The sequence below is a fragment of the Moschus berezovskii genome, chromosome 5 (genome assembly GCF_049115385.1).
Source record: "Moschus berezovskii isolate FMDL1 chromosome 5, NW_MosBer_1.0, whole genome shotgun sequence".
Lineage (NCBI taxonomy): Eukaryota > Metazoa > Chordata > Mammalia > Artiodactyla > Moschidae > Moschus > Moschus berezovskii.
In genome coordinates this window covers 114667058-114681006 of record NC_142464.1, presented here as the reverse complement: position 1 = coordinate 114681006, position 13949 = coordinate 114667058, and the positions used below count along the sequence as shown (strand labels likewise).

General features: G+C 46.8%; 1 protein-coding gene across 3 annotated transcripts in view; it reads left to right on the top strand.

The window, feature by feature from the left end:
• The first annotated feature begins 293 nt into the window (after positions 1–293).
• SLC2A9 (solute carrier family 2 member 9) overlaps positions 294–13949 on the top strand; it is a 292047-nt gene continuing 278391 nt past the window's right edge. For all 3 annotated transcript variants that reach the window (XM_088836486.1, XM_088836485.1, XM_088836484.1), the window contains exon 1: positions 294–441. The gene's annotated coding sequence lies outside the window, so the exon portion shown is untranslated. The remainder of the gene's footprint in view (positions 442–13949) is intronic.

Sequence of the window (13949 nt, the reverse complement as noted above, 5' to 3'; positions counted from 1 at the left end):
TATCAAGGGAACAAAGGATTAACAAGGGTCAAAAGGTCAGGAGGCAATCCATATCTCAAGAAAGAGGATTGAGACTAAGCAGTTTTGTCATAAGGAGAATGTTTACTGAAGGAGATTCATGCATATTTCTCATCCTATGACCTCAGTCCTGGGAGCGGCGTGCCGTTCCACTCATTCCTGTTGCCAGGAACGGATAAGGAACAGAGGATTTATGAGAAACAGCACACAGGAATCCTCCTGTTAAATGTTTCCTGACAGCCTACAGCACATCAATCGGGGAAATTCTGCAAAGGCCAGCTCTACCTGGAGGTAGGAAGGGCCAACCAGTAGGAACTTCCTGGGCACAATGTGTGGCTTGAGTTATGTTCCTAAGTGGCCATGAACTCAGAAGGTCTCACTCGGGGCATTCTGGAACCAGGACTTAGTGAGAGACCAGAGGACGTGAGTAGTTGTCTTGTGCTTTGGGACTCTAGCTGTTGTTGCTGTTCTAAGCATCAGATGCAATTTGATTAACTTTCTGGGGGGCTCAGTGGAGAGAACTAACATGCCAGACTTCTGGTTTTCTCTCTCCCAAGAATGATGTTTTGTACTGACTAAAATGTGCATGACCTTGTAGTTTAACTTCTCAGAACTTGTGATACATCCAGGCAATAGTGGTCATATGTAATGTTCTGAACACAATGCCAACATGCAGAAAGCCCTCATTAAGGGCTAAGTGAAGAGGTCATGAATAAGTGGGAAAAGCAAATGACATAGTAAACAAATGAATGGTGTTTCAGTTCCCTCACCTGTAAAAAGGAGGATACTAAAATATTGATGGTGGTTGTGTGAATCCAGTGGGGTGACATAGTAATGTCATTGAAAGGCAGTATTTGCTCAGTCCCTTTAGTCATGTCTGACTCTTCATGACCCCATGGACTATAGCCCACCAGGCTCCTCTGTCCATGGAATTTCTCCAGGCAAGAATACTGGAGTGGGTTGCCATGCCCTCCTCCAAGGGATCTTCCTGACCCAGGGATCGAACCTGTGTCTCCTGCATTGCAGGTGGATTCTTTACCACTGAGCCACTGGGGAAGCCCTGAAAAAGTTTAAGTGTCCTTTAAAAACTCCAGATGTTCTACTCTCTAGCATGTCTTACATCCCAGAGGATGTTTCCAGGGTTATGTTAAAAATATATATATATAAAGAAAAATGGAAAGATAGGGCTGTGTTGAGATGAATGCACGTTAACCTCAGAGAAAAAGACATGCACATGACTAAAGGCATAAGGCCAGGTTGAATGACACATGGTTGGGGGCAGGTGAATACCGAGTTCAGCATCTTAATTTATGGCCAGCTCTGCATGAAGTGGAGGAGGAAATGGCTACCCACTCCAGTATTCTTTCCTGGAGAATCCCATGGACAGAGGAGCCTGGTGAACTATAGTCCATGGGGTTGCAGTGAGTCAGACATGACTTAGGGACTGAAGAGTAACTACATCAGGCAAGTGCCAAGCAGCTACCTTTAATCAGACACACTAGTGCCCTGAGTGTATGAACAGAGAGGACACAGAGGAGCCAGGGAGAGTTCCTCCGCTCTGAGTGCCCAGTGTTGGTGGAGTTGGGTCAGTCCTGGGCGCCCAGTCCCAAAATAGGCCCAGAGAAATGACAGGCACCATTCAGCAGAGGGACTTCAGGTCCTGTTCAGTCATCCGTTTCTTCGTTAGCTCACCCAGCGAGTCGCTATGAGTTCCGTGTTTCCTGTGGCTGCTATCACAAATCACCCTGAACTCAGTGTGCTACTGAAAGTGTTAGTTGCTCAGTCATGTCCCACTCTTTGGAATCCCGTGGACTGTAGCCCACCAGGCTCCTCTGTTCATGGGATTTTTCCAGATAAGAATACTGGAGTGGGTTGCCATTCCTTTCTCCAAAGGATCTTCCCAACCCAGGAATCAAACCCAGGTCTCCAGCCTTGCAGGCAGATTTTTTACTAAGATTCTTTACTAAGGCAGATTCTTTGCCTAAGGCAACAGGGAAGCACCCATTTATTATCTTACAGTTCTGGAGGTCAGAAATCTGACACCAGTGTCTTGGGGCTAAAATCTGGGTGTCAGAAGGGCTGCATTCCTTCCTAGAGGCTCTAGGGGAAAATTCTTTCCTTGCCTTTCGAACCTTCTTGAGACCACCTGCACTCCTTGGCTCATGGCCCCTTCCACATCTTCAGAGCCAGCAATGGTGGATCAAGTCCATCTTATATCAGGTCTCTCGGAATCCTTCTTTTATGGTCCTTTTTCCACTTTTAAGAAACTTTGTGATTACATTGAGACCACCCAGGCAATTCAAGATAATTTTTTTTAAAGATAATTTTAAAATAATTTTCTTTCTTTAGTTTTGGCTAAACTGGGTCTTCTGTGCACACAGGCTTTTCTCTAGTTGGCAGTGAGTGGGGACTTGTCTCTAAGTTTCGGTGCGTGGGTTTCTCATTGCGATGGCTTCTTCTGTTGCAAAGCGCAGGCTCTGGGGTGAATGGGCCTCAGTAGCTGCAACACATGGGCTCAGTAGTTGCTGCTGTCCAGCTCTAGAGCCCAGCTCAATAGTTCTGGCACGCAGATTTAGTTGCTCTGTGGCATGTGGGATCTTCCTGGATTAGAGTTCAAACCCGTGTCTCTTGCATTGGCAGGCAGATTCCTCACCACTGAGCCACCAGGGAAGCCTCAAGATAATCTTATTTTAAGGTCAGTTTAGTATCCACCTTAATTTCACCTGCAACCTTAACCCCCTTGTGCCATGTAACCTAACATGGTCACAGATTCCGGGGATTCACTAGTGAATGTCACTGGTGGGGTGAGAATCACGGTGCCTCCCACCCAGCAGCTCCTAGGCTGTGCTTAGTACTCTGCTTAGTACACCTGGGATAGATCAGAAATGTTCTCTTCTTTAAAACGTAGTGTACTTCCCACAGAGGAAGTCAGACATAAAAAAGTAGTAATGCATATGAGGAGCAACAAGTGATAAAGAAAACATAGCGAGCCAGGGATGGAGAGTTATGAGCATAGATTTCAAGGGCATCATCCCAGAATGATCTCTGAAAAGCTACCATCCAAAGACCTGAGTGTTGAGAAGGAAGCACCAATCTGAGGTCAAGTTCTGGGCAGATAGAAGCCCAAGTGCAAAGGCTCTGAAACATCTTCAGGGAATTGGGAGAAGTCAGCCATGCTGCTGGGCTTCCCAGGTGGTGCTAATGGTAAAGAACCTGCCTGACAATGCAAGTTAGACAAAAGAGACGCCAGTTCGATTCCTGGGTCAGTAAGATCCCCTGGAGGAGGACATGGTAACCCACTCCAGTATTCTTGCTTGGAGAATCCCATGGACAGAGGACCCTGATGGGCTATGGCCTATAGGGTCGCAAAGAGTCGGACACGATTGAAGCGACTTAACACAACACAGTACAGATAATGCTGCTTTAACACTAACAATCACAGCAAACACGCCAAGCTTTCACCATGGGAGGTGCTATTCTAACAGCTTTTCGTGTATTAACTCATTTGCTCCTCACAGCAGCCTGATGCCTGAGGTGTTGCTATACTTGCCACACTAGAGAGGAGCCTACAGAAGCTAGATTACTAGCTCAAGGTCACCCAGCAGGGAAGGAATATGTCATCATACATTGAATGATCTCTACAAGATACAGAATGGAATGTGTCTGTCCTGACTGATGCCATGGTGTATGGACCACCAGGCTCCTCTGTCCATGGAATTCTCCAGGCAAGGATACTGGAGTGGGTTGCCATTTCCTTTTCCAGTGGATCTTCCTGATCCAGGGATCGAACCCAGGTGTCCTGCATTGCAGGCACATTCTTTATCCTCTCTGAGCCCCTAGGGAAGCCTATTGTCCTTAACCCGATCTATCAAAGATGCTCACCAAAGACACAGCATGTGTGATTACTAATGGTCTGGGAATGGCAAAATGCTGTGCAGTTTCAAGATCCGAATTCAACACAATTCCAACAGTTTGAAACTGTGGATGGACACTAATGAGTTAGTGTTTAACGAAGATCAAATGCAAGGCAGTTCCACATTTAGATTTCAAAATCCATCCACAGATCCACACTACCTTGCCCAGACCACATGTGGAATATTTTGTACTGCTCCCAGGGCTTCTCTGATGACAGGCATCCTGACAAGCTGAAACTCACTCAGAGGAGCAGAAATCCATTCAATTTGATCATGTCAAAACAGAGGGTGTCTGTTGAATGAAAGGACACGCAGGGCAAATTCATGGCTGACAGATCAAAAGAAAGTGTTTGAAACTGACATAGAATTAGATCTAGGCTGCAAAGGGACTTCTGAAAATCACCAAGAAGGCAGAAATGGCAATGGAGTAAAGGCAAAGGATATTAACGGGCAAATCATAGATGTAGAAACGTGAAGCCCGGGCAAGTCTTTGGAGAGAGTCCACTGACACTGATTCCCAGAGGCTCACAGGTGAAAGCAGTGTGACTGCTAGATGGGTCACACCCAGAGAGCTGGTGATTCACTCGCCAAGTGAAGACTTGCATACATTAAGTATGGCTTGGGGTGTTTGTGTATTGTCATCCCAGCTCTCATGGCAAAAGACATTCAGTAGGTGATGCTTCATGTTGGTGGAGCTGCAGGACTGGGGATCAACTCACTAGAGGTGGGGATGTGGCTGGGAGAGCCTCCTGGAGCAAACTTTCTTAAGCACGTTCATTATCTAGGCCCATGAAGGGACATGGATAAGAACACTGGCTGCTGTGCTGGCAGACCTAAAGTCCACCTGGATCTCCAGCCCTTGGATAATGCTTTATACATATCATTAGAGCTAATTTCCCATCAGTCCAGTGAAGCTGGTACTATTTCCCCATTTTGCAGATGAATAGACTGAGGGCTGTGAAGTTCAATAACTTGGTCAAGGTCATTCTGAGCTTTAAATTCCAATTCTGCCAGATCGCTGAGTCAGTATATTTGTTCACGGGACCACTCACTTCATAACGAGAAAAAAGAGGTGAAACTGGAGGCAATCTTTCTTTCCCATCTCTACTGTTCTCCCTTCCATCTTGTATTCCTTGCTTCATCCTTTTTAGATAAAAGCAAGAGAAAAGATAGACATTGCAGAGAAAGATTCTGGTGGGAACTGGGGTGAAGGAGCACTTTTCTTACCCAACCTGCTCTGATGTTTTGAGTAAAAAAAAATTCTTAAAAGAAAAATAAAGACTAACATGTATCAAGCCCACATGCCAGGCTCTGTTCTAAGGACCTTACATGTCTGTGTCTCCTATGGCCTTGGCCTATGGGATGGCAGGGGGCATGATGATGCTTTGGGTCCTTGCATATCAGCAACAACTCTGACCCTGTAGTCATCAGCCCTTGAAATGTCTATTGTTATTTTCCCCCCTCCAGTTTATGGTTATTGGAGAAGGAAATGGCAACCCACTCCAGTGTTCTTGCCTGGAGAATCCCAGGGACGGGGGAGCCTGGTGGGCTGCAGTCTATGGGGTCACACAGAGTCGGACACGACTGAAGTGACTTAGCAGCAGCAGTTTATGGTTACTTGACTAAATGACCACAAAATCTTTGGGGGCTTAATTGAGGGAATCATTACTGTGCTTCCACCTGCTGCTCTAGCTTAAGGCAAGGGGTCCTGCTGTCGGTACCCTTGTGTCATACAGTCATTGACAAGTCTAGGGGTTGGTGGCCTGCCAGGCAGGGTGCTCCTATTGGCTGAGGACAGGTCTCTGGAGAAGAGAGCAGTGTGGGATTTTATCAGCAACACTGACAGCAGTTTGAGGATTGGCGCTCGGGCTAATCACAAGGATACAGGTGGGCTATCAAGGCAATCAGCACAGCATCTCCTGAGACTGAGGGGAAGATGGCGAGGTTAGAGAACTCGGGAAAATAAAGGATGCGTGAAAAACAGCTTGTGGTGTTTGAGATGCTGGCAGCATGGCCCCCATTTGCATATGACACCATGTGTTGGTGGTGGAAGCCACTGAGCATGCCAGCCCCAAACTGTGCAGAAGGAAGGAAGAGTTTAGGATGTCATTATGATGTTAAGTTAAAATCTGGAATCTGACTTAGATGAGGAGATGATGAAGAAGATGAGGGCCAGTGGACTTGAGGAAAGATGGAGCGAATAGTGGACCACAGTAGTCATAAATGAAACACACTGAAAGGGGATTGGATGGTGTCCCAGAGCTGCTGTAACCAAGGACCGCAAACGACAGATATTTGTTGTGTTACAGGTCTGGAGGCTAGAGTGTGAGATCGAGGTGTCGGCAGGGATACGCTCCCTACGGATAGAGACTCTGGGTAGAATGCTTCCTTGTCTCTTCAGCTTCTGGTTGTGTCTAGAAATCCTTGGCGCTCATTGGCTTGCAGCTGCGTCGGTTACAGCATCAATTACTCCGTCTTTCTTGCCACATGCCTTCTCCCTGTGTGTCTCTCTCCTCTTCTCATAAGGACACCTGTCATCTTGGATTAGGGCCACTTAATGACCTTGTCTTCACTTTATCACATCTACAAAGACCTTTATTTTCAATTAAGTCCACATCCATAGGTACAAGGGCTTAGGGCTCAGTACATCTTCCTGTGCTGTGCTGTGCTTAGTCGCTCAGTCATGGTCCAACTGTTTGCAACCCCATGCGCTGTAGTCTGCCAGGCTCCTCTGTCCAGGGATTCTCCACGTAAGAATACTGGAGTGGGTTGCCATTTCCTCCTCCAGGGGGTCTTCCCAACCCAGGGATCGAACCCAGGTCTCCCACATTGCAGGTGGATTTTTACCAGCTGAGCTACCAGGGAAACCCATATCTTTCTGAGGGGGACACAATTAATCTGATAAAAGCAAAAATCCTAAACTTTATAACTCACTGTGTTGCTCTGAAAATTAAACAATAGGTTGCAATGAAAAGACATGGTTAAAAAAAAAAAAAAAAACCCTCTGAAGTTACTGCTCACTACCCTGGATGGGTTACTGGTTTGTATTGGGCTTCCAGGATAGCTCAGTTGGTAAAGAATCCACCTGCAATGCAGGAGACCCTGGTTCGATTCTGAGGTCGGGAAGAACCCCTGGAGAAGGGAAAGGCTACCCACTCCAGTGTTCTTTCCTGGAGAATTCCTTGGACTGTATAGTCCATGGGGTCACAAAGAGTTGGACATGACTGAATGACTTTCACTTATCACTTTCATTAGGCAGATTCAGGGTGGAATCACTTTGCACTGAAAGATTCTGATGTATCAGTGTTTTCTATTTCAAATAGGTCCAAAGCAAGTGATGTGGAAGCCACAGGCAAGCTCAAGTCTTCTGAGCCATAAATCAAATACCCATCTTGGAGCCAGCAACACAGGATGTGTCAATAGTTATCGAAATGTGAAAGCACGTCACAGCACTCACAATGAGTTTTCTTCATTCACACCTCCCCACCAGGGCCTTCTGACCCTCCTGCCCAAAGGCTGAGCTGGAGTTTGCTTTTTAGCTCATGGTCTTTTGAAAGGGCTTCCCTGGTGGCTCAGTGGTAAACAATCTGCCTGCAATGCAGGGGATGCCGAAGATGAGAGTTCAACCCCTGGGTTGGGAAGATCCCCCAGAGGGGGAAATGGCAACCCACTCCTGTATTCTTGCCTGGAGAATCCCATGGACAGAGGAGCCTGGTGGGCTACTGTTCAAGGATCCACAAAAAAGGCAGACATGACTGAGTGACTAAACAACAACTAATCTTATAAAAATGCATATCTATTTTTAAAATAAGTTGACTTGATTATTTAGTATGGAAACGTATTCAAAGTATTTAATTAAATCAAAGTATTTCAAATTACATATTAGCAGAGCGTATCTGAACACGTCATCAAATGAGACTACCTGCATGGTTTCTTGGAGAAGGCAATGGCAAGCCACTCCAGTACTCTTGCCTAGAAAATCCCATGAACGGGGGAGCCTGGTGGGCTACACTCCGTGGGGTCGCTACTAGTTGGACACAACTGAGTGACTTCACTTTCACTTTTCACTTTCGCACATTGGAGAAGGAAATGGCAACCCACTCCAGTGTTCTTGCCTGGAGAATCCCAGGGACGGGGAAGCCTGGTGGGCTGCCGTCTGTGGGGTCGCACAGAGTCGGACATGACTGAGGTGACTCAGCAGCAGCAGCAGCATGGTTTCTAGAGGATTGTCTGGCAAAATGTATAGGCTGCTTGGAATAGCATTAGGAGGCAATTCAAAAGCTGAAAATTGTTGTAACCACTTATTTTAAAATAGTTTAATTTTCACTTTAACACATTTTCATGGTTAGAAAATTGAAAAAAAAAAGTAGAAAAGGTGAAGGAAACAAAACTAACACATTCTTGGAAATTACTATGAATGCTTTCTTGTATTTTCTTCCTGACTTTTTAAGAGATGGTTTACAATCATTGTTTATTTATCAAGCACCTTGGCTGCACCCACTGAGTAAAATGGATTTACTGTTACAAACCCCAGCATCTATCCATCACAGTCACTCCCCTGTGGATATTTGTGAAGGGAGGACTCTATTCTAGGCATAAAAGAAAATAGCCTGTTGCTAATGATTTTTATTCAAATTATTCAGACAAATGAAAATTCTATGGTCCTTTCCCATCAGGCCACATCAGCTGGGTCTCTGCATTTCTTTCTCCTTTTTGGCTTGCTTGGGAGCCAAGTGAAGAGAAAGCCTGTATTTGGAACAATCATTAATCTGATTATCAGTTCTAATAAAAAGCTCTAGCAGGCATTTCTCCAAATATTGGGGCTGGAAGGACTGGGTTTGTTGATATTTGTCTTGGTGTAAGAAAGCTAGCAACCAAGAGTCCTGGTGAGAAGTGGAGGATATGAAGGGCTGACACCCCCAACCCCAAAGGAAGAGATGAGTATCATCGGTGGTTCTTCAATTCTGCAGCATACAAAGGGTCTGTCTCAAAAACCTGCGTCCATGACGACATGAAGTCAGGGGGCTGGAGACTGGCGGTGGGGGAGCCAGGCTGATGTCAGGTGGGACAGGATGAAGGTCTCGCTCAGGATAATGGCAGCGGGGATGCAGAGAACCCAGGTAGAGACGTCCTCTGAGATGGGGTCACCTGGATGTGGGGCTCCTGAAGGAGGAGGATGACAGGCTAGCTAGCTCTTGTCTAGCTGGGGCAGCAGAGCATTTGACAGTATTATTCCTGGAGACAGAGGTAGAGGAGGAGAAAGCGTCTTTGCACACCTCCCGGCTCCCCCTGTCCTGTGCCCTCTGCTGCTCATCACCAATGGACACTCACCCATTCATTGACCCATCTGTCCACCTGCCTCCCATCCTTCCCCAAAGCTCTCATTGAACGTGGGTGAGCATGCTCTGGGAGTGGCACTGACATTGTCTGGGGGAAGTTCTTGTAAAGCACTCCTGCTGACAATATTCCAGGTAGTTTCTGCACTAAGTCTGAGATTTCATGAGCCCACATGAACAACCCAGAACAGGGACAGCAAATATGACCCATGGGCTGACTCCGGCCCACTGCCTATGTTTGTAAATAAAGTTTTATTGTAACATAGTCATGATCATCTGTATACGGGATGTCTCAGTCTGCTCTCATGCTCCAAGGGCAGAGTTGAGCAGTAGCAACAGACGGCATGGCTAACAAAGCGGAAACCCATCGGGCCCTCCAGAGAAAACATTTGCCTGCCCTTTATTAGTGCATTCTCTCCTCCCTCTGGTGCCGTGAACAAGTGTGCAATAGTGATTCTAAAAGGTGCACTTCTCCAGCAGGAGGCCATATGGGTAAACCTGTGGCTGATTCATGTTGATGTTTGGTAGAAACCAATGCAATACTGTAAAGCAATTCTCTTCAACTAAAAATAGATAAATAAAGCACTTTGTGGCATGTAAATTATATGGTAAGAAAGCTGTGGGCTTTTTTTTTTTTAAAGAAAAAAAGGTCAAATAATATGGAAATCGAGAACTAAGCATTGAATGAATGAGTGAATGACTTAAAGAAGCAGCGTCCCTAAACTAGAGAATGCCATGACATAGGAGCACAAAGAACTGAGAGTCAAGAGGCTCAGACTGTTCCTTTAATAAGTCAGAGGGGACAGTGATGGGTCGCACAGTCTTGCATAAACCCTCAAGAGTATAAATTTGTAAAAACTTTCTGGAACCCAAAACATTGATGTGCATCAAAAGAACTAAAAATGTACATTGCATTCTATTCTCGGACACTGCATCTCGACATGGTAATCCCATTTCATGAAATCTGTTTCAGGGAAAGAATCCAATGTTGGAGGAACTATTTGTCCACACATGTCTATTCCACAGCTGTTTCCAAGATTGAAAAGAGGAAATCAACCTACATGACCAGCTGGTTAAAGAACATATGGGCACCGAAAAAACTATTACCATACAGCCATTACAGTGATGTTAATGATGAAGGGAATATTCTGGAATGTAAACTGGAAAAAAAGCGGGATGACAAAGTGCAAGTAGAGTATGGAAACAACCATACGGAATTACAGGTGCAAAACGGTAGCATAGTAACAGCGATGAGCTTGTTTATGGATTCCTCTTTACTCTGTGTCAACACTGGGAGGAGACATTTTCACACATGATCTCTTTTAATCTTGACACAAAGCTTGTGAGTTAATCACTTTTCCATTTCACAGATGAAGAAATGAAGACTGGAAGGAAACTTCTACAAGGTCACGAAACTGGCAAACTTTGCTAACTCTTATCCTTGTGCTCATAGCTGTTATGCTAAGCATACTTTTTTTTCCTTGCTACAAAAAGTGTGAAAATGGAAAGGTTTGGATTAACTGTAGCAACAGCTGCCAGTGATCAATAAAGTTGTCCCAGGAAACTGTCCAAGGCAGTCACAGAGGGAGCCTTCTTGAAGATCCAGGAAGCCCTCCCAGCCAGGGAGGAGGGAAAGGTTCCTCCTGTTGTGCCCATTTCACAGATGCAGACCCTGAAGAATCTGGAAGGAACAATCAAGACTCAGGGCCAAGCAGCCAGGACTGAAGGAAGGGTACTGGGACACCTGCAAGCTGATCCAAGGAGAACTCCTGACAGCTCATGTTCCCTAGGAGGGTGGGAACTTGCTGGCACTGAGTGTAAGCCAAGGGTCAAGGGCCAAGGGTACCCTGGTGAGCCAGGCTGCACTGGGGGAGCCGGGCAGCAGGGGTGAGAAGGAGGACTTAGGTCGCCTGGTGCTGAGCCACTGGAGCGAGCTTGTGCACAGGCGGAGGGCAAATACCAGGGATGCCAATGGTGGCGCAGCAGAAAAAGCCCAGCCCGGTGCTGAGGATGCTCTTCTGCGTGTCATTTCTCAGAGGAGCCATGCCTTGCACTTCTCAAATCTGCACACCAGCAGTGTTCTTTAGGGAGTGGACCCAGATCATAAAAAAACAAATTATAAAAAGCAAGGAGGCCAAGGAGATAAAAGCAGGCAAAAGCACCTGTGCAGGACCAGGATACAGGAATTCAAGGATGGACTGATGGGTTCCAGTGCTGAAATTGACAGTGGATTAGGTCCAAACCTAAATGATCCTGAGTCCCTTTGGGTCAAAGGTCAGCAGCAACACTTTCCTATGTGTCCTGACACCATGCCCAGGTATGACAAACACCTCTCACCTAAGAGCCAGTGGTCTCCAACACGCCTTAGGAGCAAGTGTGGCAGAGGAAGCCAGCTCAGGGGCGCTCTGCCTCTTTCTGGCTGTGTGACCCTGGGTTAGCAGCCTCCCCTCTCTGAGCCTCAATTTCCCCACCTGCTACTGAGAGCTTCCAGCAGCAGATGCTATCATAAGTACCCCAGGTGTATTGGCTCCTCACACACTCCTAGGAGGCTGGGCTCCATGGTCCTCACCCCTGTTTATGGATCAGGAGACAGAAGCCCCACGAGGAGAAGGGCCTTGTCTGGTGTCACAGGATGTGGGGAGAGGAGACGGGATTTCAGAGCCCCCCCCACCAGGCCATGGGCTTGCAACAGTGAAGCCACGGAAAGCACCAGATGACTGGCTTTGGCCACGGTCTCCCTGCCACCAGCGAAGGCAAATGCCAGGCAGTTTCTCTCGGTCTGAGCTGCACTCAGATGACACAGCCCTTCCAGGGGTGTGAGATGTTCCAGCTGACTGGAGAGAACTGAGCCAGCTCCTCCAGTGTGTATTTCACTTAAAGGTGTTCATGAATTAGAATGCTTCAACTTGAAAAAAAAAATATGTATTTCAATGAACTCCTTACTGTCACTATCTCATCTGAGTCCATGATTCTCCCAGATCGTCATCTTCCTCCTTCTGTTTGGGCCCCGTGGGGAGAGGGTGGGAGACCCCGTGAGTTAGGGAGAAAGCTGTGTGGTGCCTGTTGGGACTAGAGAGGGGGTGGGGTATGTGTGGGGGGAGGGAGGGGGCTTACAGGGAGAGGATCATGGAAGACAGTGAGGGCCCCAGGGATGGGGTAGGGGAGAAGCGTGGGAAGGGGGGACCCCTGAGAAGGGTGGGAAGATCTGCAGGGAAGCAGGGCTTGGGGTGATGGGAGCCCTCGGGTTTAAGAACAGGACACCCCTGTGGTTTTTCAAGGGAATCGCTTGGATGGGCCTCATCCCGGATCTCAGACAGTAACACCAGGATGTCAGGCCCACAAGGGCATGAACCAGGTGGCTTGTCCACCTCTGTGTCCCTGGGACCAGTCCAGGTTGGTCAGGCACACTGTACGTGTCAGTATTGATGACTGATTGAGTGGACGGACGAGCGTAGGAGAGAGAGGCCTTGACGATGAAAGCGGAGAACAGTCCGACAAGGTAGACTCAGCCCCGCAGAGATGGAGAAAGGATTGGACCACCTAGGGACTTCTCTACAGACATTTTTCCCCCCATAGGAGGAATTTATTGTTTTTTTTTAATTTTTTATTTTGTATTGGGAAAATTTGGCTTAAAAATCAACATTCAGAAAATTAAGATCATGGCATCTAGTCCTATCACTTCATGGCAAATAGATGGGGAAACTGTGGAAATAGTGGCTGTCTTTATTTGGGGGGCTCCAAATTCACTACAGATGGTGACTGCAGCCATGAAATTAAAAGACGCTTGCTCCTTGGAAGGAAAGTTATGACCAACCTAGACAGCATATTAAAAAGCAGAGACATTACTTTGCTAACAAAGGTCCATCTAGTCAAGGCTATGGTTTTTCCAGTAGTCATGTATGGATGTGAGAGTTGGACTATAAAGAAAGCTGAGCACTGAAGAACTGATGCTTTTGAACTGTGGTGTTGGAGAAGACTCTCAAGTTGAGAGTCCCTTGGACTGCAAGGAGATCCAACCAGTCCATTCTAAAGGAGATCAGTCCTGGATGTTCATTGGAAGGACTGATGCTGAAGCTGAAGCTCCAATATTTTGGCCACCTGATGTGAAAAGCTGACTCATTGGAAAAGACCCTGTTGCTGGGAAAGATTGAAGGCAGGAGGAGAAGGGGACAACAGAGAATGAGATGGTTGGATGGCATCACCGACTCAATGGACATGAGTGTGAGTAAGCTCTGGGAGTTGGTGATGGACAGGGAGGCCTGGCGTGCTGCAGTCCATGGGGTCGCAAAGAGTCGGACACGACTGAGCAATTGAACTGAACTGACACAATGAAGTGTTTAACTTGCTTATCCCATCTGTTGCAAGACACAGCACCTTAGTTCTTTCCAGTAATATCTTTCAGCATAACAGACTCAAATCAGTTGCCATAAGCCACGAAGAGCAGAAAGGTGATCTTCGTGGAGCACAGGACAGGAAGAGGAAGTTGATATTGGGAGGCTGTTTGGTACTGATGCTAAAGCTGAAACTCCAATACTTTGGCCACCTCATGCGACGAGCTGACTCACTGGAAAAGAGTCTGATGCTGGGAGGGATTGGGGGTGGGAGGAGACGAGGTCGACAGAGAATGAGATGGCTGGATGGCATCACCGACTCGATGGACATGAGTTTGAGTGAACTCCGG